The sequence below is a fragment of the Pinus tabuliformis genome, chromosome 5_2 (assembly GCF_031772625.1).
Source record: "Pinus tabuliformis cultivar Carrire ecotype Pingquan chromosome 5_2, CPIR1, whole genome shotgun sequence".
In the NCBI taxonomy this organism is placed as follows: Eukaryota; Viridiplantae; Streptophyta; class Pinopsida; order Pinales; family Pinaceae; genus Pinus; species Pinus tabuliformis.
Window position 1 is genome coordinate 150,225,335 of NC_142306.1, and position 27,015 is coordinate 150,252,349.

Below are 27,015 nucleotides of genomic sequence, written 5' to 3' on the forward strand. Positions count from 1 at the left end.
GATATGCAGCGGAAATAATACTTCATTTCATTAATGTAAAATACTAAAATATGCTTACAAATAGTGATGGAAATAAACCAGCTAGGGCGATGATAGCTTATCTCTGAGAAGAGATGTCGTGTCTACATGCCTCCGAACTATATTACAATGAGGCTCAAGGGCCTTTTTATTATTGAACAATAAGAGAAAACCCTAAACAACCAAAACCCTAACCCGAGGAGATGTAACACCAAGAGTTTGTGGGCCCCGTTGGGGTGAGTTGGACAACCAACTTCCTGGGGTCACGAATTGGTCATATTATCTCTGTTTGACACACATGATAGCCCATTGGAAAGATCTCTCTGAGGACTAAGAAGGAAAGACGATTTTTTGACAGAAAAATCATTGGCGGTAGATTTCCCAAAAAATGTCGTTTAGGGCCTCAAAACGGCTTTGGAAGTTTAGGACTCGAAAAACTGCTAAAAATAGTAAAATGTGCTACAATTTAGAAAACTGAAAAGACTGAAAGAGACAGTTGTGGGGGTCTAAATGGGATAGGTGGGTGGCCACCAACATCCACCTGGATCATCGCTCCTACATGCAGCCCTGACATTATGCAATTCTCGGGGATAGTAGTTTATGGTCTTGTGCCTCCTTTCACCTGATTGGAGCGCTAAGACTGTGCTTCCCATGGCTAGTTAGGTGGTAGCACTACCTGTATACAACTTCAACCGATCATTAATCACTTTCCCTGGAAAAAATCCGCCTTTTAACCTTATTTTCTGCATCGCACACTCCACCATCAACATCGTACCACCATCGGTGATCCCTCTAGTAATATATGGTCTAATCCAAGGCATCAAGCTGATAAACTCTCTACGGTAGTCCCAAAATTTATCAACATAATCGTGCGCATCCTGTTTTAGTACCATAGTTTTTTTATCAAGAAAATCCTTCTTTATTCCTTCCTCAAGCTTCTTGACTTCTGCTTCCATGAGAGCATTTTTCTCCCTTAACTTATCGCTTTCATTCATGAGTTCTTGGAGCCTATTAATACCCTGTTGGATCTCTTCATCGGGTCCTATTAGCCCTGAGATGCAGTGCTGACTTTTTTGAAGGATGAAGGAAAGGCTTGGTCTACTTCATTGTTCTTAAAGGGGTCCCACATGGGCCATCATTCCCCTTCTTCTTTTACCCCGCTCAAACTCTACCCGTCCCATTTCCTAAATTAACCTTCATACCCTGACAAAACCCTCTTTAATCTTATCCCCAAGCGAATTAGTCAAAAACAACCCATAAAACCTTACCCATTCGCCATACACACTATCAGCACAACTCCCGAGGGCACCTCGTAATTTCACCTCCCTCCATCGTTGATCTTTTCCCGCCGATCCAATGTCCCACATTCCTCCTTATCAATGCATCATTCCCGATCATTCTCCACTGTTAGATGAACCCCACCAGATCTAGCAGTTAGCGCCCATATCGTGCAGACAACAAGTGTGAAAGGTACCCGCCCGATGAGGGCGATTTTTCTCTTTCCCCACCACTACCTGTCATCCATTGAATGGCATTGGGCGAGTTCTGACATTTTCCACTTACCATCCAATGCCTACCCAATAAAAGTTGTATCCACTTAAACTACACCACCCTACGTGTTATCATCCGTGCATCTCCGCCGCCCGATAACCGTCTGATCTGCTGGCTGGAAGATCCAATGGCCCGAACATGTTCCGCTCCTGCCACGACTACTAGCCTCCAAAAAGTGATCCCCACCACACATCTCCCTTAATCTAACAGCCACCATTCATGATCACTCACAACCGTGCATCTGCCCATGCACTCCATACCCCACGTCCTGTCTGTTACGCGAAGAAGAATATGGCCACTCTGTCAGTCTGGCAACAATGTGACCATGAAACTAAAATAAAAGAAGAGCATGGCTGGAAGAGAAAAGGACATAGCACGACTCACCAACCAAATTAAACAATCATGGAACTCCACTGCCATGATCAATCTGACCACCTGGAGGACAACACGGTACCAAAACTGATCAGGTTTTCATAGTGGAGAAAGCAACTACTTTCAAAGACGCTATCAGATAGTTAATGGTAGTCGATGGTCAATTAAGACCCCTCCATCCCTAAATGGCTAAGGCCATCATAATGATAGATTATAAATAGTCGAAAGAAAGATGTAATCAAGGTTGGCAATTGTGTTTTGGTTCAACTTTTGGAGACTGTAGATATTCTATAACTTGCAGCATCTCATCTTCATTTTCAGCAATGCAAGCTTCTTTGCTGTTAATTGCTCAATGCTCATTTCTCCTCTATTCTAATCTTGTGCCTGAAGAGTTGTATTCATGATTTCCTCTACGTCTAATGCTAGATAACTGTCATCTTATCTCTGGATTAGAAAATTGAATGTATCAGTGAGTAGGTCACTCAAGTTTCTTCTGTATCTAATGCAAGATAACTGTCATCTTATCTCTACATTGATAGATTATATTTGCAAGTTTCTTTACTAGTTGCAGCTGGCCATCTTACATTCTGTATGCATCTGCTAGTGTGGTTAGTATTCTTTGTCTATTCACCTAATTCCCAAATTTTTGAGCATTGGTGGTCTAAAGCCTTGTATTCTGAGGGTGTTCATGCATGTCTGGAGTGAAAACAGAGTAGAAGTGGTTATTTGGCTTGAACCAAACCATCACCCATCCCAATATGTTCCTAAAACCATATTGAAGATTATATGTTACCAGGCATCTCCGAGCTACAACCTAGGAGAGTTTCCTAGAGCCCTAACATAATTGGCGCCATTGTCGAGGAGAGGAGATTGAAGCTCAGCTTCCCCGAGAGAACAAAATGGACTTAGCTTTGATGATAGACAAAGTCTGGACAAATTTTTGGTTGTAATAATCTATCAAGTGACTCTTCTGGAGGTCGAATCTCTTAGCGACTCCACATCATAATTCTAGCTCAGTTTGTGAGGCATACTTGGAAAAATCGTCAGAAGTCACCAACTGACCCAGTACCTGACCCTGAAAATATCATCAAAGGAAGAAAGATACCACAGAAAGGAGCATCAAGATCAGGTAAAACTAATCAATCCTCTATACCTCTGCAAGAAAATCTAGTAATAGAACAAATACATGTTGAAAGTATAGCCTCTAACACTAGCAGTGAAGGAAAAATTTCAGAGATTCATAAAGCTCCTTATTCTTTAGGTTCTCCTCTTGCTTTAAGCTCGAAGGAAACCTCACCTCCTATCCCTCATATTCATTTAGTCCTATCAGTCACCCCTTAGCTTTCTATCATCTAGACTGCCAACACTCTTCAATCCACCACAGCCATGGCAGGTCCAAAAGCACTCAGCAAAATGGAAAGAACCGTAGCTGCTAGGTATGGACCTCTAGTACTACCCACTCCTTTGAATGCAATGCATACTAGAGAATATCATAAATACATACCTAAGTTCATCGGGACTGAAGGAATTACAGCTGAAGAACACCTTGAGTCCTTTTATAGCTATGCAAATAATCTAGACATTAGTGAAGATGATGTGTGGATGAGAGTTTTTTTCCAAAGCCTCGATGGAGAGGCAAGAAAATGGTTCAGAGAATTGACCCCTAGATCTATAATAGATATTGAGGCCTTAGATGATGTGTTCCTAAAGCATTGGGTGATAAGAAAGTTCTGCTCTACTATCATACTAAGTTTGGGAACCTAAAAAGGGAAAATGGGGAGTCACTTTCTGCTTTCAATAAAAGGTTTAACCACATGTACAGCAAGATACCAGTTGAAGTGAAACCCCCCCCCCCCCCCACCTCTGCTAAGCTTACCTATGCCAATGCCTTCGATTCTAATTTTTGTCTACTATTGAGGGAGAGAAGATGTGCTTCTTTGGCTAAATTTCATGATTCAACCTTGGAAGTAGAGTCCAACATCATGGCTGCAGAGAAACTCAAGGGACATGTTGACCGAAGGAGACAGAGGGGTAAATCTTCTTCATCCTCAGACCCCAAAATAGATAAGATGACCAAGATGATAGAGTCACTAGCCTCTGAAATCTCCAAATTAAAAGTTCAACAGCATCCAGGGAAGGGAATAGTTCCTAACACCTTTGCTCCTAAAAATCTGAATCCATATAGAAGAGCAAATGAGCAGTTGTAGATCATGCAAAGGGGAAAAGATGCTAATGAAGACCAAAGAGTGAAGACCCCTTTCCAGAATGTAGTCATGGAAGAAGAGCAGTTTGAAGAAGATGATGAGATCCATTGCATGGAAGGCAAAGGTAGTGCTCCCTTTTTGACCTTAGATACCTATGAAGAGTCATTACTCAGGGACCAGACCAGCCTAGAGTGGGATGGCGAGGCTGTTCTACAAACTGAAGATCAACAAAGATATAATCTGAGGTCAAAGATGAACAGTGCCAAGGAGACCCCTATCCAGAGGACTGCTGTTCATGGAGAGCAGCAAGTTAACAAGCAAAAATGACCAGCAGCTGATCCCACCATTCTCAAAACTCCAGCTCAAGAGGTGAGAGGCTTTAACAAGTTCCCTTCTCCTTTCAGTTTTGAATTAGAAATTGAGAAGCTGAAAATAGCTATACCTCTGATGGAACTAGTAAAGAATGAAGCCTTTAAGAGACCCATCCTTGAAGCCCTTGAGCTTAAGGCCACACAAGCATCAAACGACTATGTGAATTTACAAGATGACAAACCTGCAGTTGTGCTTAGCCCAATGACTGAACCTTCTGATGAAAATTCCCCATCATTTTATGTCTCCTTGACTATTCATGACAAAACCCTTCACAACTGTCTACTGGACACAGGTGCCAGCCATAATCTAATGCCAAAGGTTGTCATGGATTAGTTAGGCCTTGACATCACCATGCCTTATCATGACTTGTTTTCTTTTGATTCCAGAAAGGTGAAATGTCTGGGGCTAATCAAAGACTTGGCCGTCACCTTATCTCAGCTACCCATGAAGAGCATGATGATGGATATTGTAGTAGCAGATGTCCCCCCTAAGTTTGGCATGCTAATTTCCAGAGGATGGATTAAGAGGTTGGGTGGGACATTGCAAAATTACTTGTCCTATGCCACTATCCCAGTTTTTGAGGAAGAAAGTGGAAGGTTATACAGGGAAGCTCAGCTAGCATATATCACCAGTGATGAAATAATCCCACTAATCATCCCATTTATGCTGTGGACACTGATTTTGGAGCATGTATTCTCCAAATTGAAGAATCCTAGGTGGCCTTAGCGCAGCTCAAGAAACCAGTATGCCAAGTCACGAAGAAGGAAGGGCCACAAATTTGGGATATGTTCTTTGATGGAGCTTGCTCTAGGGAAGCTGCAGGAGCAAGTGTAGTGATGGTATCCCCGACACAGGAATGCATACATCTGTCTTTCAAGCTGACTTTTCAGGTCACCAACAATATAGCAGAGTATGAGGCTTTGATATTGGGCTTAATGATGCTAAAGAAATGGGAATTAGAGACATAAAGGTGTTTGGAGATGTCGATCTCATCATTCAACAAGTAAACAAAACATTCCAAGCAAAGTGCTCCAGGCTGAAAGCATACAAAGATGAGGTATGGAGGCTCAAGATTCTTATAGTAGCTTTTGTATCTCGTATATTCCTAGAGTCAAGAATCAACTTGCCAATTCCCTTGTTGTGTCTGCTAGTATGTTTGTTCCTCCTTTACCCCCCAGATTGGCTTATGAAATCCAGGTGAAATATAGGCCATCTCTTCCTGATAATGTCAAGTATTGGAAAGTTTTTGAAGATGATGATGAAGTCAATAGGTTTCTACAAGTCATTGATGAATTCTCTGAAATGCAAATTGATCAAGATAACGAAACTATGTAGGAAGGCCATCAGTCCTAGCTGAGAAACAAAATTGGTCAGGACAACATTGTACAATTTCCTAGTAACCATATACCTAAAGGTTTGGTGCCTCTAGAGAAGCTATTTGACCATAATGATGTACCCGATAAGACTGCCCAAAAATAAAATGATTCTGTGGTCCATAGACATAACATAGGGAGTCCAGAACATTCAAAGTATATAAATCTGTCTGCCCACTTGTCTACTACCAAAAGTTATGAATACTGCACCCTAATGAAGAAATTCGTTGATGTCTTTGCTTGGGAGTATAGTGACCTTAAGACGTATGACAAAAACATCATTCAGCATAAGATCCCACTGGAGAAAGACACCATTCCTTTCAAGCAGAATCTGAGACCCATAAGCCCTCTGCTACTCCCTTTGGTTGAAAAGGAAATTAAGAAATTGTTAGCTACCAAGATCATAGTTCCCCTAAGGTATTCAAAATGGATAGCTAACTTGGTGGTAGTAAGAAAGAAAAATGGGGAAATCAAGCTTTGTGTTGACTTCAAAAATTTGAACAAGTGTTCCAAGAAAGATAACTACCCTCTGCCCAAGATGGAACATTTGCTGCAAAAAGTTGCAGGGGCTAAATTCATGTCTTTCTTAGATGGATTTTCAAGCTACAATCAAATTGTTGTACATCTAGAGGACCAAGAAAATACTGCCTTCACTACTCCTTGGGGCACTTTCCTGTACTCCAAGATGCCTTTTTGACTAATGAATGTCAGGGCTACCTTTCAAAGGGCCATGGATATAGCTTTTATGGGAGAGAAGGAAACATTTGTACTAATTTATCTTAATGATATAACAATTTTTTCCAGTAGTCACCAGGATCATTTGCAACATTTGAGGAAGGTGTTTCTGAAGTGCAGAAAGTTTAGGATTTCAGTAAATCCTAAGAAGTCACAGTTTTCTCTAGAAGAAGGCAAGCTTTTAGGACATATCGTTTCTGCTGCAGGTGTTAAGATTGATCCAGAAAGGGTTCAAGCAATACAGACTTTGTCCATCCCAAGATCAAAAAGGGACATTCAATCTTTTTTGGGAAAGATTAACTTTGTGAGGAGGTTCATTCTAAATTTTGCAGAACTAGTGAAGCACATCACCTCCATGTTAAAGAAGGGGTCAAAGATGAAATGGACAAAGGCTGCAAGGAGATCTTTTGAAGCCATCAAAAAAGCTATCATGGAAGCTCCCACCTTAGTCAGCCCAAACTACACCAAGGATTTTTATATTTTCTCTTTTGCTTCTTATGATACACTTGCAGTAGTCTTGTTGCAGAAAAATAATGAAGGTATAGAACACCCAGTGGCCTTCTTCAGCAAGACTTTGAGAGATGCTGAATTAAGGTATGAGCTCATTGAAAAGCAAGCCTATGCTCTCATAAAGTATTTAAAGGCATTCTGAATTTACATTTTGCACTCCAAGGTAGTTGCCTATGTACCTTCAGCTTCAGTAAAGGATATCTTAATGTAGCCAGATGTTGATGGAAGAAGGGCCAAATGGATTACAAAACTCATAGAGTTCAGCATAGAGGTAAAGCCCACCAAGCTTATCAAAGGCCAAGGCCTGGCTAAGCTTATGGCTGAGGAAAATTGCAATCTACTAGACATAAATTGCATTGGTGTAGATTCAGAGGTTGAACAAGCAGATGAGGCAATAGAAGAATGAAGGCAGAACCAGTCATTAGATGAGAATTTGGCTTCTTGTGATTGGTATTCCAGTATAAGTCATTTCTTGTTGAAGCTAGAAGTCCCTCTAGGGCTTAGCTCAAGTCAAGCCAAAACCATCAAGCTCAGAGCAGCCAAGTTTTGTATTAATAAGAACCTGCTTTATTGGAAGGACCCAGTTGGAATCCTCTTAAGATGTCTAGAGAAGGAGCAATCTGTGGAAGTTGTGCATTAGTTCCATTCTAGCATCTGTGGAGGACATCATTATTGGAAAACCACAGCCCACAACATCGTGAGAGCTGGATATTATTGGCCCACTCTATTCTCTAATGTATTTTCATTTGTGAAATCTTGTGACAAGTGCCAGAGGTTTGCAGGAAGGCAACAACTGAAATCCTTGCCCCTGAAGCCAATACATACCAGTGGCCCTTTCTAGCAGTGGGGTTTGGATTTCATAGGGGAGATTAATCCCCATTCCAGTGGCTAGCATAGATTGATTTTGAGTAGCCACTGATTATTTTACCAAATGGATCGAGGCCATCCCCACTAAGAAATCTAATCACCAGGTTGTCATGCAATTCTTGACAGAAAACATCTTCACCAGGTTTGGTTGCCCAAACAAATTGGTTACAAACAATGCAGCAACTTTTAGGGTGAAAGAAATGGTGGACATGTGTGACTCAATGGGCATTAAACTAGTGCATTCCACCTCATATTATCCTCAAGGTAATGGCCTAGCAGAATCATCCAATAAAAGCCTAGTAAGGATAATAAAAAAGCTACTGGAAGACAACACGCGGAACTGGGATTCCAAACTAAAGTTTGCATTGTGGGCTGATAGCTTCACCACCAAGAAGTCCACTGGGAATTCTCCATTCAAGTTAGTATATGGCACTGAGGTTGTTTTCCCAATCCAATTGTTCCTCCCTGTGGCCAAATTCTTGCAAGAAGAGCAGAACGAGGAAAGTGACATCGCAAGGAGGATAAGTGACTTGGCTGAAGTTCATCAGATCAGAGATCAACTGATTGAGAGGTATGAAATACATCAAAGGAAAATCAAGGAATCTTTTGACAGAAAGGAAAAGATGGATAATCTTCAGGTTAGTGACTGGGTCCTCAAATGGGATGCACTGAAGGAAAATAAAGGAAATCATGGTAAATTTGATGCTCTATGGACAGGACCATTTGTCATCTCTCAGGTCCACGGAAACAATAATTTCATGCTGCAAAATTTGGAGGGAGAAACTGTTTTTGATGGCCCAGTCAATGGGTGGTTTTTGAAAGTTTATTTTGTTTAAGCCTTTCAGGCCTTAGTATTGTAAATATGTTATTTTTCAAAGTTTTAGTGTAGGATTAGATAGACTCCATGCCCAATGGAATACTAGGTAATATTTCTGATCTTGTTTCTTATGTAAAAGGCAGTGTTCTACGGTTCTTGAAACCTCACAGGGAGAATTCATCCCCAAACGGAGCCAGTGTTAGCCCTGAGATGCAGTGCTAACTTTTTTGAAGGATGAAGGAAAGGCTCGGTCTGCTTCGCTGTTCTTAAAGGGTTCCCACATGGGCCATCATTCCCCTTCTTCTTTTACCCCGTTTACACTCTACCTATCCCATTTCCTAAATTAACCTTCATACCCTGACAAAACCCTCTTTAATCTTAGCTCCAAGCTAATTAGTCAAACACCCCCCATAAAACCTTACCCATTCACCATACGCACCGTCAGCACAACTCCCAAGGGCGCCTCGTAATTCCACCTCCCTTTTCCGTTGATCTTTTCCCACCAATCCAATATCCCACATTCCTCTCGATCAATGCATCATGCCCGATCTTTCTCCACCATTAGATCAACCCTGCTAGATCTAATGATCAGTGCCCATATCGCGTGGACAACAAGTGCGAAAAGTACCCACCTGATGAGGGAAGTTTTTCTCTTTCCCCACCGTTACGTGTCATCCATTGAATGGCATTGGGCGAGTTCTGACATCTTTCGCTTACCGTCCGATGCCTGCCCAATAAAATTTGTTTCCATTTAAACTAAACCACCCCACATGTTCCTATCTGAACATCTCCACTGCCCGATAACTGTCCGATTTGCCGGTTGGAAGATCCAATAGCTCGGACATGTTCTACTCCCGTCACGACTGCTAGCCTCCAAAAAGCAATCCCCACCACACATCTCCCTTGATCTGATGGCCACCATTCATGATCACTCACAACCGTTCATCTTCCCATGCACTCCATACCCCACATCCTATTTGTTATGCGAAGAAGAAGATGGCCAACTTTGTTAGTCTGGTGATAGTCTGACCATGAAACTGAATTAAAAGAAGAGCATGGCCGTAAGAGAAAAGGACACAACACGACTCAGAAACTGAATTAAACAACCATGGAACTCCACTACCATGATCAATCTGACCTTCTGGAGGATAGCACGGTACCAGAACTGATCAGGTTTTCATAGTGGAGAAAGAAAATACGTTCATAGACGCTATCAGACAGTTAATGGTACTTGGTGGTCAATTAAGACCCCTCCATCCCTAAACGGCTAAGGGCCATTGTAATGATAGATTATAAATAGTTGGAAGAAAGATGTAATCAGGTTAGTAATTGTGTTTCAGTTCAACTTCTGGAGACTGTAGATATTCTATAACTTGCGGCGTTCATTTTCATTTTTAGCAATGCAAGCTTCTTTTGCTATTAATTTCTCAATTCCCATTTCTCCTCTATTCTAAGCTTGTGCCTGAAAGGTTGTATTCATGATTTCTTCTACGTCTAATGCTAGATAACTGTCATCTTATCTCTGGATTAGAAAATTGAATGTATCAGTGAGTAGGTCACTTAGGTTTATTCTGTATCTAATGAAAGATAACTATCATCTTATCTCTACATTGATATATTAGATTTTCAAGTTTCTTTACTAGTTATAGCTGGCCATCTTACATTCTGTATGCATCTACTGGTGTGGTTAGTATTCTTTGTCTATTCACCTAATTCCCAAATTTTTGAGCATTGGTGGTCTAAAGCCTTGTAGTCTGAGGGTGTTCATGCATGTCTGGAGTGAAAACAGAGTAGAAGTGGTTATCTGGCTTGAACCAAACCATCACCCATCCCAATAAGTTCCTAGAACCATATTGAAGATTATATGTTACCAGGTATCTCTGAGCTACAACCTAAGAGAGTTTCCTGGAGCCCTAATAGGTACCAAGTGTTCTTCTTCATTGAGTTGCGTGATCCCTTCTTCCAAGGCTCCGCGAACCATCATATCCACAGGCGTTGCTATGTGTGGACTAGGCATAATATACTCCATAAGTATTACAACATTTGCTCCATAGGCTAGCCTAGAAGGCATCCTTCCCATCAGTTTCTTGCATGTTGTCCTCTAAGCCCACAAGACTACTGGTACGTGCAGGTCCCAATCACTTCACTGCATGTTATATACCCTATTCAGTGCTTTGTACACTTCGTTAAATGCTTCTATGTGGGTAACCTTCAGCACACTCATTCTTCCCACACTCTGTCGTTCCAACTGGAGGGAGTGTTCATGCAATTTCCTCCCCAACACCTGCTTATTGACTATGTTCCCCAACATGAAGTCCATGTGCATCCACGCAGGTTGTTTACCATATGCCTGTACCCACCTGGACAGATGTGTTCACGGACCATCCCATCCATTGTATTTTTCTGTTAATTACATCTTAGGCTTCCCAAAATGCATGCGCATCATCCTCCTGCATTCGCACCAATCCTTAGAGTTTCCTTTGTGCATACCCCACCACCTCATGGGCATAGCACGCAGTACCCACTTCAAAGCCTGGAAATGTTGCTTTTCTGGCACCTCCCTTTCAAATCTGTCCAAGAAAGAATCTACCTCACCTAATCCATCATAAGTAAGAAAATCTCTCACTTCTATCGATACGCAGCGTAATGACCTTGTCATCATATTACAGTTCAGCGTGGTTACCTCATGTAACTGGTTCTGCCATCATTCTTCCTCTTCATATGAATCTGACGTATAAGAGCATTTGCACTCCCATGAGATTCGTCCATCCGCGGTGGGATTTACCCAGTCTTGCTCTCATGCAGTTATCTTGTAGATGAAGTCCAATTCGTCATCGCTTTCATAGTCGCACATTGCCTCTGTGTAGCGCGATCCTTCTACAAGGTCCAAGGGTATGACTATGCGCAGAGACTTTTTCTCAAAAATCATCTTGCACTTCTTTAGATTAATCACCTCGTACATGTTAGTGGCACAATCGATTCCTAAAAGAAACGGGTAGGGATTGATGTCATCAAAAGTCTCTATTACTTCAAAGTCTACTAGCACGCTTGCCCCTTCAATATCCATGGTGATTCCTTGCAATCTACCCATAGGTATTATCTTTTGCTGGTTCACCATTCACAGTTGGATAGGAGACCATTGCAGCGCAGGCCTTCCCATGTGCTCCCATGTCTGATTCAGTAGAACGTTCACATCCGATCCTAAATCTAGAATTACTTGGTCCATCTCATATTCTCTAATCTACCCAGTCAACCTCATTTCTCTTCTCATCCTCATCGCATGCTTTCCAATATTCTAGACTACGCGCAGCTCTCCTGGCGTGATCCCAGCGCATCTGTTAATGAGTTCCCGCAATCCCTTTACAGTCTTACTATCAAGTAGTAGCTTCATGCATGTCTATAGGAACGTTGTAAGCATATATGGGTCCATTTTCAGCTCTGATCTATCTTTGCTTCTTGAAGTGGAGACATCAGCGAAGCTCTTCCTAGCTTCCATGAAGGTTTCCTTAGCGTGCTCCAAATCAAACTCTACTTCTTTCGTCAGAGCCTTGCAAACCCAACTAATATCTTTGGGTTGGTTTCCTTTATCATCTCCTGTCACAATTCCACTTCTGAGCACAATGTTCACATTTGGATCTTCCTCACGCGGCTCATACCTCATCATCTACAGGTTCTAAGTCGAGGGATTTTGGAGTGCTCCCTTGTCGTACAACCTAGCTATCAGTGTAGGACAATCCTTCGTCTCATGATCAAACAAGGTACAATATAGACATGATGGATGCATTGGATTCATAAAATCACAGGCATAATGTCCTAGCCCTCCGGAATTGTAGCATATCAGCTATCTGCAACCTCTTCCAGGCCCTCCTCGACCTCAACCTCATCCACTCCCCTGAAATTCAGTTCGCGCCACTCCTTGTTACACTAAAAAATGTCACCATGGCTATTTACAGTTGGTATGGCTCTATCAACAGTCATACTACCCTCTTAAGCAAGTCTTATGCCTCTGCTATCCATGTCAAACTCCAAGAAAGAGAGAAAGTCTTTATAAATGTGTTTATCTCTGGGTACGCAGGTTCTCTCAAACCTTGCCTGCGGGTACGCACCTATTGTTCATGAGGTCTGCGTCCAAGGACGCTCTGTATCTGAAGGGGCAGGTGCGTCCCTCTGAAAAGGTTAAAATGCGCAAGTTTAATCTTCAAAAACTTACTTGTGGTCATTTCTAGAGCATTCTAGAAGGTTGTTCGACGTGTATTGAGCGCCTCCAGATGGTTCATGCACCCCTACCAAAGAGGAATTTATCCCATCAATAAGGGAGTGATCCCATCCAAAGAGGGGACTATCCCATTGATGGTGGACCTGATTAACTTCCTCTTGAGCACTATAAATACAGGCATTGGGCCAGAAGGAGAGAGGTTGAAGCTATACATTTTCTAAGGGTAAATGCTGCAGGAATTAGGACTCCCATTTAGAAGCTTGTGAGGAGAGATTGCCATCTTTGCTTGTTCTATTTGGAAGTGGGTGAGCTTTGTCAAAGTAGAGGAAGACTCTTGTGGACCCTGGAAGGAGCTTGCACAACACCAAGGCTCAGGTTGTAATGGTTCCTTTTGATTACCTTTAATGCAAATTGGTCCATTCTTCTCAATAACTTGTTGTTTATGGGTTATTTCATGTACTCCTTGGTCTATATGTTGAATATGCTTTGTTTTATGTTATAATCAGGTGCTATTTAATTGTTTGACTGTTGTTGATTGCAGGTTTTGGAGAAAAGGAGGAGCTCATCCAGATCAACAAAGCTTGGACTTCTACAACAGCGTTTGGACAAAGGTAAGAACGAAACACTTGATTTCTCATATCATAATGCATGTTTAGAGAAGGATAGCTCCAGTTTGTTTTGTTTGTCATTAGAATGTCTTAGACTTCTAGGAAGGTCGGTTGTGTCTGCACTCTTGACTGATTCTGTGTGACAAATTGGCGACTCCACTGGGGATTCCATTGATGTGAAAGTCTTTTCCTTTGTATGAACTTTGCTCTGAGAAAATTGATTTATTTTTCTAGTTTTTGGCTCTGTGACTTTGTCTTTGGGTGGGTTAGCTTAGGGTTAGATTCATTTTGGTTTTTCTTGAATTTTCCAGTAGGACGCACCCTCTGAGTATTGCACAGTGCGTCCCTGGACGCACTGTCGCTGTGTGCACAGAGCGGGCCCGCACCTGTTCTAACGGGTTGCCTGCGTCCCCTGCTAAAATTTAAGAAAATTCCATTTTTTGCATTTTTCCTCTTAGATTTTGCTTTTTCTTAGTTTTTACTGCCCAGATCCATTAATCCCCTGTCAAAGATCTTCACCTGAGCTTGTTTCATTGGCATTCCTGTTTTAAGCTTTCATCAATTGGGTGTTTTGAGTCTCTTTTCAGGGTTACGAGGATAGTTTTTTCCTGTATCAACCTCGTTAAAAAATGAAATAGGCTGTAACGAGGAAAGTTCCTTTTACTGTGTCAACCTCGTTAAAAAATGAATCAATGTGTACGAGGATAGTTTTTTCCTGTATCAACCTCGTTAAAAAATGAAACAGGCTAGAACGAGGAAAGTTCCTTTTACTGTGTCAACCTCGTTAAAAAATGAATCAGGTACGAGGATAGTTTGTTCCCGTCTCAACCTCGTTAAAAAATGAAATTGGATGTTGCGAGGAAAGTTCCTTTTGCTATGTCAACCTCGTTTAAAAATGAATCAGTGTGTATGAGGATAGTTCTTGTTACTGAGTCAACCTCGTTAAAAAATGAAATAGGCTAGAATGAGGATAGTTCTTTTACTGAGTCAACCTCGTTAAAAAATGAATCAGGTGTGAGGAAAGTTCCTTTTACTGTGTCAACCTCGTTAAAAAATGAATCAGTGAGTACGAGGATAGTTTTTTCTTGTATCAACCTCGTTAAAAAATGAAATAGGTTAGTGAATGAGGATAGTTCTTTTACTGAGTCAACCTCGTTAAAAAATGAATCAGGTGTGAGGAAAGTTCCTTTTACTGTGTCAACCTCGTTAAAAAATGAATCAGTGAGTACAAGGATAGTTTTTTCTTGTATCAACCTCGTTAAAAAATGAAACAGGTTAGTGAATGAGGATAGTTCTTTTACTGAGTCAACCTCATTAAAAAATGAATCAGGTGTGAGGAAAGTTCCTTTTACTGTGTCAACCTCGTTAAAAAATGAATCAGTGAGTACGAGGATAGTTTTTTCTTGAATCAACCTCGTTAAAAAATGAAACAGGTTAGTGAGTGAGGATAGTTCCTTTACTGAGTCAACCTCATTAAAAAATGAATCAGGTAGATTTTAGGATATGTAGCTAGATTGTAGAAAGTAGGGTTTGAGGATAGTTCTTGTTACTGAGTCAACCTCGTTAAAAAATGAATCAGGTATGAGGATAGTTCTTTTCTTGTGTCAACCTCCTTAAAAATGAAACAACTCCCTTTTCAAGTTAAATATTGAAAGTAAACCTTCATTTCATCCAGCCGGTTGAATGCAATGAAGCCCGGGGGGCATGTACCTCGCTTTGCATCATTATGCTGGGGGCATGCGAACTTTTTGAGCATAGTTCCTTATCTTGTGTCAAGCTCGTTAAAAAATGAAACAAGGGTAGGTTAAGTAGGTAGATTGTAGAGAGTAGTTATGAGCATAGTTCCTTGTCTTGTGTCAAGCTCATTAAAAAATGAATCAAGGATTTTAGAGCATAGTTCCTTGTCTTGTGTCAAGCTCATTAAAAAATGAATCAAGGATTTTAGAGCATAGTTCCTTGTCTTGTGTCAAGCTCGTTAAAAAATGAATCAAGGTTTTTAGAGTAGATTTTTTGTTAGGTAGATTTAGCGAGTAGTTATGAGCATAGTTCCTTGTCTTGTGTCAAGCTCGTTAAAAAATGAAACAAGGGTTTTGAGGATAGTTCTTTTCCTGTGTCAACCTCACTAAAAAATGAAACAACTCCCACAAGTCTTTCCAAGATCTGGAAAGTAAAACTTCATTCCATCCACCTCGTTGAATGCAATGAAGCTTGGGGGGCATGTACCTCATTTTGCGTCATTATGCTAGGGGCATGTGAACTTATAACAAGCATAGTTTTTCATTTCAAGCTTGCATAAACATGAAACCGGATCCGAGCATAGTTCTTTTCCTGTGTCAAGCTCGTTAAAAAATGAAACAAATCCTCCTCTAATTAAGTCAAGAGTTTGACTAGACCTCATAGATGTTAGGTTGTATGTTTAGGTTAGTTATTTCAGTGTTTTGTATAATTTTCTTATAGTTTTAGGTCGAGTCTTTCAAATGATCTCGTAACTTAACCTTCATTTCATCCAACTGGTTGAATGAAATGAAGCTGGGGGGCTTGCACTCTAGCAATTATGCTTAGGGGGCATCAAGCACAGTTTTCTCTCTGTTTCAAGCTTGTGTAAAAATGAAACTACTTTGAAGCATAGTTTTTGTCTATTTCAAGCTTTTGTAAAAATGAAACCTATCTCGAGTCAATTTCAGTTATTTTCAAGACTCGTTAAACTCATGAAAATACCGAGATTATTTTGCTATCTTTCATTCTCGTAAAACAAATGAAAATGCCGAGTTCTTTCCGTCTTTTCCTGCTCGTAAATTAAATTGAAAGTCGGCCATATGAGTACATTTTTATCATTTTTTCGAACTCATTAAAACATACGAAAAAGTGAAAACCATGAGTACATTTTTATCATTTTTTCGAACTCGTTAAAACTTACGAAAAAGTGACACCTCAGAGTCATCTTTTAAGCCCTTTTCTGATTCCTAAAATATGAAAAGATTGCTGAGCGTTTCTTTTACACTCGTTAAAACGGAATTAAAAGACGGTCCCCTTATAGCTCTTTTCTGACCGTAAAATCAGGAAAAGATTGCCGGGTTTTTGTCGTTTCAAACTCGATACGGAAATAAAACGACGTGTCCTTGATCGCTTTTTACTTTTCAGGTCAGTGGCACTAATTATGAAAGTACTCCTTGGTCGCAAGATCAAGCGGTTCCCCCAGGTATTATTTTATACTTTTTCGGGCTTGAGGGACACAAATCTACGAAAAAGTTCAACTTGGAGTCTTCTTAAGTTTTTCAGACTCTCTAAAATTGAAAAACACCGAGTTTCTCCTATACTGGGCTCGTTAAACATTTCACAGTAAAGGACCTGTTCAATTACAAACAGGAACGAACCACTCCTTCCTAGGGTTCGAATCAAAACTAGGTTGGACTCATCCGAAGGATGAGCTTATAATCAAGCATATGTTATCCTCCTCAAGCTTGTCAAAAATAAAGAGGTACTTGCCAGAAATGGTGGGGGAAAAAAGAGAAGAATGAACCTGTTTGTTACCTTTTGTCTCAAAAGAAACTTTATTACCACTCTTGGACACGACACTTTTCATTCACCTGGGTTGGGAAATCTTTTACCTCACAGTTGATCAAACCACTTTGAAAGTCTTTAACCGGGTTCCGGGGATTAACTTTGAGTTATTTGTCACCAAGCCATCTGTCGTGTCGTTATGTGTTCAAGAGGTCTGCAAGCAAAACTTTCATCTGCAAAATACTTGTCATCCATTTGACCATCCCTGAGTCAGTCCTTACAGCCTCTTGACTGATTCCGTGTGACACTCCTGCGTTCTGGTTAAGGGGCTGCGTTTTGGCTTGTACCCTGTAGGTGGGAGTTCTATCCATCATCAGCTCATAGCTTCTAAAAGTGTGCTCATCCTGTCCAACTGATCTAAAAAAATTATAGAAGAACTTTTGCAAATTTTGTGTCTACTTCTGTAACATATGGCAGTTGTTCATAGCATGCTTTCCTCCTATTTGACAAATCGTGCACCACAAAGAAGGTGTCACGCTAGGTCCTAATTGTTCCTCTAGTATTAACGACATCGGTCCTCCTCCCATGAGGTAATTTTCTAACACTAGGAAGTGGTCCTTGTCATGAACCTGACCCTTACATTTAATGCACCATACCTCTACGCACATTTCTAGTCAGGTTGTCCTATCCTGTTTCAAACTCTGCATCTCAAAGCATAAGTTTTTCAACTGCACATGGAACTGCTGAACTCCCAAGTTAGGACCCTGTATCAGGGTCTCATGCAGCCTCATCACGATCTCCAAGGCTTCTACTTGAGTCGTTAACCTATGTTGTGATAGAGTGTCCCTCAAATGCGGCATGAGTGATGCTACAAACCATTCTCGGTGTTGTCCATCCATCAGAGTCACAATAGCTTCATGAATTGTGCACTTTGGTTTCTAATCCAACTCCCAAGGAGCCTCACCTGGTAGCATTATGATCTCTTTGAATCCAATAATCGATTGTGCCTCTGACTTAGGCCTACTAAATTCTCTGTTCAAAGCAATTTGGATATCCACGATCCCCACATTCGGATTGTCATTAGAATGCTTAATATACTAGGTCAGCAGGCGATCCTACAGAGTGCTGACCAATGTCGTTTTCTTTATATTATAATTTGTAACTCCCTAAACTTCCCATACAGATCTTATCACGAACCAAAACTATTCCGGATCTTCATTTCCTACTCCCTTGAACACAGGAAATTTTACCACGCTTGCTATATTGACTTGCGATGGTGGTGGAGGTGGTACGGGTGAAGATGGAGGTGAAGGCGGTGAAACTGATGGTGGTGTGGGTGGGGGTGGTATGCGTGGAATCCTCTGCCTTATCAAATTGATCACACTTCATGGTGAGACCTTCACGAACTCTTCCTCATCCCCTCACGAAGGTGGAACCAAAGGGCTATTCTCTGGTCCCTTACTTTCTTCGTTTCGGTAGGGTTTTCCACTTTGCATGGCTCCAAACATCAAGGTAATTGCATAAACCTCTTTTCACACAATAACATTTTAATCCAAGTATTCAAAGACTTTTACATTCTTACCTTGTAGTCATTTGAGAAAGCATCGCTCTACCTCGATATAGCTAACTGATGTATCTACTGCGAACTCAGTAATGAATCCTCCTATAATCTGATCGAGCCAGTGATCAACAGCGGGCACGATCTTATCCTCTGATGCTTCCAATCTACGCACCAAATCTGGGGTCCATAGAATAGGATTGTCAAGCTTCCACCCTCCTTGGCTATCTGCTAGCTTCGTGATCCACTCGTACAACTTAGTAGGGAAAGATGCGAAGAAACTTTTGTGGATCTCTATGTACAGGTAGCAGTTTAACCACTCTTCCTTTGATAGTCGCGGATTCATATTCTCCTGCACCGCAAATTCGTGAATCCTACTGTCCAACCAACCTTCAATTTATTTCTTATTTGGATTCCAATGATATGACTGGTGAGCACTAGTATTGCAGCAATAATGCTGCAACTCCTAGGCTTCCTACTTTACTTTTATCAACCCGGTAGTTCGTAAAAAACTTAGAAGCAACGGTGCTATATGCACAAGTACTAGTTCTTACTGCAGGCTGTCACTTGGTCAGCTGGCACAAGATCACTAGGAGCTCAAGCCAACTTCTATGGATTCCAAAAGAAGCTTTATATGTGATGAAATAAAGGAAAGCTTACTCTATAGAGGCTACTCTACTTGCAGAAAGGAAAAGAAGATTGAAATGTAAAGTAAACCTAGCAAACCCTACTTAACCAACTAATCCTACTTTTGCAGAAAGAGAGATGAAAAGCCATGAAAATGAATTCCATTACCTACTCAGGAAGTAAAGAACATCTACTTAAGCTATTTCTAGAAGTAAATGAGCAAAAAAAAAATCTTTTTGGATTTTTATGTATTTCTATGTGAAATCGTCATGCATGTAATTTACTTGATTGTGAATGTGGCAGCGATTAGGTGGCAATGGAGGGTGGTTTTTGGACTTGATAAGATGTAGGATGGTGTGGATGGGTCCTAGGAGGTCTCAGGAAGACTTCTGGAGGATTTTCCCACAATTGAACTTCAAAAAGACGCCTATAGGAAAATCTACAGGAAGCTACAGTGGATCTACAGGAGGTCTAGAGGAGGATGCCGAGGGCAGTTTTGGAGGTTTTGAAGGTGTGAAAGTGGGTGGAAAGGGTAGCTGAAGGCTGGGATGATGTGTTAAGGTGCCTAGGGGTCACCAAGGATTTCTAGGAGAGGAAAAGATGGTTGGGAGAGAGGAAGAAATCCTATGGAAAAAGGTAGAAAACTAAGGCAGATTCGAGGTGAACTTTGGGTGACCTGTAGGGCATAGATTAGGGAGAGAATGTGATGGCTAGTAGGTTGACTTGTTGTGAGAAGAGATCTTTTGCAACAGGACCTGAAAATGAAACAAGGAGATCAAGCAAGCAAGGAAACTAAGTACATCAAAAAATAGAATTTTGCATCAAGCTAATCTAGATTATGAGCTATGGAAAGAAAATGCTGAAAAATGTTATAATGAAAGAAAGCACGGAAGGAAACTTATTGCAAGATAGAAATGAGCATGGTGAAAGAGATCTAAAGAAAAGCATTAACCTTCTAACAAACTGCAACACTAGAAATCCTATGGAGAAGGCAAATCTGTGTTTTTTGTGGCAACAAGAGGGTCTTGGCCTCAGTTCATGGTCCCAAAGGGAGGAAAAGAGGCCAAGCCTCTATTGATTGCCTTTTATATCTTCTTTATATCACTGTTCAACTTTCTATGGAAAAATCAAATGGAAACAACCTTCTAAATCACCAAAAGAAACCTATTCTTAACCAAGAAAGAAATTCATCTAACAGCAACTAATTCATAAATTGAAACAAAGCATAGAAATACAAACAAGAGGAGCTTGGATGCTTGGATTGGGCCCTAACCCAAGAGCTTCAACCCTCTGAGGTAACTCAATGCTAGCTCAAAAAGGATCTCATCTTTATTATCAAAATAATAATAGGATTACATGAAACTGTCAACAAAAGTAAGCTCGAAGTTGAGTAGAGAAATGCTACAACAAAAGTCCGAAAATTTGACTAACTTCCTAATGAGGCCCGAGGCCTTTCTACTTATACAAATGAAGCTCCCAACAGCTTCCTTAAAATCAGGGAGGCTTGGCTCCCAAAACTAGAGATAAACTTAAGTTATCCTCCACTTTCTTGGCTACCTCCTAGTGCATTGATTTGGTTGTTTGTTATCCAAGCTGCATGAAGAAGAATTCGAAGTGGGGAGTCATAAATGAGGGGGATGCCCTCCTATAAATCCTCTCCTTCATCCACTTCGAACTATTGCTGCCAATTTTCCATTAAATCTTTGACTTTGTCTTCAAAATTCAACAAAAATCTGCATTAAACACATATTAGACTCCATGGCAACATAACAAACCCAACTCCCTCCATTAGCATAAATATAATAAAAAAACATGCAATAAGCTAAGAGAATGGTTGATTAAACTATGTTAGGAGGCAAAATGAGCCCATATAATTACCAATTTATGGGGCTCATCATCACCCCCCTACTAAAGGTGTTGCTCATCCTCTGAGCAACTTAGTCCATCTCCTCATCTTTGATGGCCCTAGTGGCCTCCTTGACATCCCATGCTTCTAATGTGAGCTCCTCTTCTTTGTCATGGAATCCTGCCTTTCTGTCTACCTCTTCCCATTGTTGTTTCTCTTCTTCCTCTTTTTTTCCTTATAGTATGCCTAGCAGCAGTGAGGGACTTAGTTTGAGGCCAATCCAATTGACCTTCAAATTCTACATAGAGCGCTTGTATAGTGACACTCTCCTTAATGCTTCTTTCATCCTTGTTGGGGAGTGATACTCCCTGATCTGCAAACTGTGTGGTAGGGTGTTCCACCTCCTCATACAAGCATGAATACAGTCATCCCCAAGTAACCTTTCCATGTCCTCAAAATGTGCAATGGCCTGTGGTTGGTCACTTATATATCTAGGGGAAATTTGAGAATTATTTGCAAGCAGCCGGTGTGTGTTGATGAGAGCCATGGGATCTGATGGCTCAGCTCTAATCATTAAGGCTCATTATGCTCCTTTATCATCAAGTTTCTTATTTCTACTGCCCTTAACTCCTCGTGATTCATCCATGATGCAATGGACATTAGTTATAGGTCCCCTAGCCTAACATTGGGGTTCTAGACATTCATGTCAGTGAGGGCCATGTTATCCAAATAGAACTCTACTATTTTTGCGTTGTCTTCTAATGAACTTTGGTCACATAGGTCCATAAACTATCTGTAATCTTGGAAAGGCATTGTGCCCCTTTGTGCCAAAGTCTTTATCTGAAACTGCAACCATTGGTCCTTGAAGTATAATCCATATGATTTTTCTGGTGTTCTGCATTTCAGTGCCTCCATGGACTAGCTGGTCATGCATGCCAATTGTGTCTCTTTTTCTTGCAGCTGTCTTTCTAGCAATTCATTTTTTGCTTGAAGGTGAGTTCTTGTGATTGCTTCTCTATGTCTGACAACACTTATTTCTCTACCCATTTCTCTGAGTTGATTCTCCATATAGCCAATATCCTCAACTCCCTTGCATTTTGCTATTTGCATCCACCTATGGGTCCTTATTCTTTCCTTTTCCAACTCAAAGAAAAGTGGGATTGCAAATTTTTGTGGAATGATTCTTCCCCCCTCAAGAAGGTTGTAGTAAGAGCCCAAACTAGGTTGGGGATCAAGTTCTTGAGCCTTTGTTTCTTCCTCCTTCCCCTTTGACTGTCCTTCTAGTCTTTCTTCAAAGTTTTCGGTGTCCTATAGCCTTGACAGGGTCTCCTGTAGAACAGTTTGTGCCTCCTGTAGGACTGTTTTTGAGTCCTGTAGTTCTACTTTTTCCTTCCATGTGGGAGATCTAGGAGTCCCCCTTTCATAAGTGATAGGTGCCTTGGAAGGGGATTCCTTCCCTTGGGTAGAGGGTGAATCTTCAATAACAATGGGCGCTTTAGAAGAAGGTGGTGGTTTCCCTTGTTTGATCCTTGTGCTCTTCCTAGCCCTGAAATACATTGAGGTCTGCCTCTTCCTCTTTTGTTTTGGTTTAATTGGGGTGTTGAGGGCTGTGAGAGCATCTGCTACCTCTCTTTCTAGGGTCTCAGAAGACACCTCTGTCTTTTCTGCCCCTTTTTCTCCTCCTGTCTTTTTCTCTGTCTCTGTTGGTTTTGTTTCCTCCTAATCTATTTTGGTTTCTTCCTTCTCCCCTTCTTGTTCCTAAGTTTCTTCCCCTTCTCCCCCTTGCTACTTCTCCTCCCCACTATTAGAAGGACTAATATCATATGTGAGGGCCTTTTTTTGAAAATGCAACAAGATGATGAAGCTTAGTGGAAAGGAGTCGCCTTCACTAAGTGGGCCCGCAAGCTATTTTTTGGCACAAAGTCTATTTTAGACTATGTCTATTTTTAGACATGTGTATCATGGTCTATGAGTTGCAGGATGCTATTTGTGTATGATTGGTCATGTTGGTAAAAATAGATGGACTTCCATTTTTAGACATATGGGCGGAGTCTATTTTTAGACTACCGGGCTAAAAATAGAATAGTCGAATATTATTAGCTCTTAATAATATTTGGACTATAAACATTATCTTATCCTCTTGGAGAAATTCAGTTTGAGCTACGGATGTGGCACATGCAAATGTTAGAAGGAAATACGCTTTTCTTATGGGTCAGTTGAGCTATTGCATGATGGAATTTAGTTAGAACTCAAGTGGTTGAGTTTGGTGGAGTTGATTGAGGAGTTGATGGAGTTGTGTTCAGTTTGACTTGGTTGAACTAGTTGTATTTAGTCTAACTGAAGAATACACTAGTGATTAGTGATGTGAATTAATTATTAATTAATTCACTAATTATTAACTCATAAATCAACTAAAGAATACATCAGTTAACTCAGTGCATGGACAGTTCAGTGGAGACAGGTGTTAGAGGTGAGTGAAAGGGCAAGACAGTTGTCAGTTGTGACTATAGTTGTGCATGAGATTTTCACAATCAATGGATTGAGTATTGCCAATGAGGATTGCGTGGTTCAGCCAAGGGAAATACAATTTTGGATCAGCCATTCTCATCTATTCTCATGCAGGATTATGCAGTGGAGGCAGGCAAGCAGTGGAGGAGAATTGAACCTGTGATTGATTCAGATCTGAGCTAGTTTGTGTGTAACAGGTGGAGATAGTACTGAGTACTTGTGAGGAGTAGTGTACTATTTATTGTTACATGTTCTCAATCAATATAATATACAGATAGTTGGGGGTTTTTAGCTGTATGCTTTCCCCGGGTTACATACTATGTTAATGTGCGCATGTGATTGATGTTTCATTGTTTTTTTAATTCCGCAAAATTGATGATAAACATAGAGGAGGTTATGTATTATGCATGCATTCTGCAATAGTGTATAATCAGGATAATCTCTGTGAATAAGTGTCATATTATTCAAAATTTCTACATGGTATCAGAGCAGAGTTGGTCATCAAATCTATTATTCAGAAAGTGTTTACATTTTATTTCTTTTGGCAGAGTCTGTAATCGAGCTAGGTAGCCTCTGGATTCATCCTTCTTTTGGAAGGTGAGATATCCAGTAAAAGCCCATATAGTCAATCTCTGTATGAGAAATACTTTGTTATCACAAATTTTAGATTAGAAGCGGTTGAGTTTTGAGCTGGTAGAATTCGAATTTGCAGCAGTGTTTTCTTGGTGTCAAAGTTGAAATGTCTTTCAATGGATTGCAATTGGAGTATGCACTTGAGGGCAGCTCGAATTATATTGCATGGAAAGATAGGATGGAGGTGGTGTTAGACGACAATGGGCTGAAGGAGTTCATAGAGGCTGAGGCCCCAAAGCCTACTGATACTACTCAAGTTGAGGCTTGGCAAAAGAAGACAGCAAAGTGTCAAAGGATTCTGTTGGAGGCGTGAAGGATCACATCGTGTCCAGCCTGCATGGAAAGGCTTCTCCATACTTGATGTGGAAAGCGTTGACAGATTTATTCCAAAGCAAGAGCGACCAGAGGAAGTTGGAACTCAAGGATAAACTCAGAAACATTAAGTGTGAGAAAGGAGACAGTATGCCCAAGTATCTCACGAAGTTCACCTAGTGCAGGGATGAGCTGGGAAGTGTGGGGGTGACTGTCGATGATGAGGACTTGGTGAGATTGGATCTCCTTGGTCTTCTGAAGATTTGGCATTCCTATAAGGACTCTATCAATGGTCGGGATAAATTTCTAGGATGGGAGAGACTGGTCAGATCTTGTGCAGGAGGAGATCAGGTGGAATACCACGGACGGATCTTCATCAAAGGTAACTGATGAAGAAAATTGTGCTTTGGCTACCAAAGCAAAGAAGGGGAAGAACAGGAAATCTTCTCATTCCGGTGCAAAAGGAAAGAAGCAGGACATGTCCAAAGTGAAGTGCTTTCACTGTCACCAGCACGGACATTATGCCACAAATTGTCCGCGGAAGAAGAAAAATAAGCAAGTTGTTGGATCTGCAGCGGGAGAGGCCTTAGCCTCGTAGTTTGAGCTTGATTTTTTGTTGATTGCATGCTTGGTATCAAGTGTGATGGGATCAGTTTGGTTCTTGGACAGTGGTGCGTCTTTTCACATGACAGGATATCGAGATTTGTTTTCTGATTTGGAGGAGAAAGATCTTGGAGTGCACATCGAGATGGGCGATGCTGGTAGATACAGTGCGACCGGTATCGGTACCATTTCCTTTGAGAGGGAGTCTGGTAAATCCTTTGTATTGAAGGAAGTGATGCATGTTCCAAGATTGAAGAAGAATCTTATCTCTTTGGCGATGTTAGAAGACAAGGGATATGATGTTGTTTTCAGCGAGGGAAAGGCTTTCCTATACAGTAAGACAACTGGATAAACCCGGAAGATAGGGGTTCGAGTCAAGAACCTTTATCAATTGCATGTAGATGGCTGCGCAGCAATGGCATGCAAGGCAGAAGGATTGGTGAGCCGGGATGATGGTGAGCTGTGGCACAGGAGATTGGGCCAGCTTCACCATGGAGCCTTGAAGATACTGCAGCAGATTACTACTAGGCTTCCTAAAGGCACTCTTGCGCAGTCAGATCAGTGCAAGGGGTGTACTTTGGGAAAATTTGTGAAAGCCACCTTTCACGAGAAGGATAGTCACGCCATGACAATCCTTGAGAGAATTCACACAGACATGTGTGGACCTTTCTCAGTAGCTTCGATAGCAAAGCACAGGTACTACGTGATCTTTGTTGATGATTTCTCTTGGAAGTATTGGATCTTCTTCATGCAGAAGAAGAGTGAGACATACTCAAAGTTCTATGAGTTCAAAGCACTGGTCGAGAAGGAATCGGGGAAGAAGGTGAAGGCTCTTAGGAGCGACAATGGTGGTGAATTCATCTCTGGCGAGTTCAAGGACTTCTGCAGCGCAGAAGGGATTCGAAGAGAGCTCATAGCTCCCCATAACCCACAACAGAACGGGGTTGCTAAGCGGAAGAACAAAATGATCGTGGGTGCTGCACGGGCGATGTTGCATGATCAGGGCATACCCCTTCACTTGTGGGTGGAGGCATGCAATACTGCAGTATATGTGCAGAACCGTTGTTCTCACAGGATACTTGGCATGAGCACACCCAAGGAGGCTTATTCTGGTAAGAGGCCTGATATTTCTCATTTGAGGATTTTTGGTTCTAATGTTTACATGCATGTGACGAAGGATGCCAGGAAGAAGCTGGAGCCAACCACAGAGGTTGGGATATTTGTGGGGTACACTGATACGCCCCATAACTATCATGTGTATTTACCAGACAGTCACAAGATTGTTATGCGACGGGATATCAAATTTCAGGAGGAGAAAGCCATGAAGTGTTCGCTTGAGAGGGAGCCACACTTGCATGCAGATGAGGAGCTATTAGTTCCTAAGGATGAGCTTCAAGACGTGGATCAGCCACAGGATGAAGTTCATGGAGTGTAAGAGACCACTCATGCAACACCAACCATCAGAGGGTGAAAGCGCATTACAAAAGCTGAGCGACTGGCTCAAGATGCAGAGAAGGTTGTAGGACCACCTACAGCTCAACACAGACAGAGACAGTCACCTGATCGGTACACTGTATACATGGCTTTTGTGAGAAAATGTGTTGTGACTGAGCCATCCTCTTTCGAGGAAGCTGTGGAGGACCCCGCATGGGTAGATGCCATGGCAGAAGAGTATGATTCGATTGTCAGAAACAGTGCATGGGATATTGTCCCAAGATCGAAGGGGAAATTAGTGGTGGGTTCAAGATGGATCTACAAAGTGAAGCAGGAAGCTGACGGGAGTG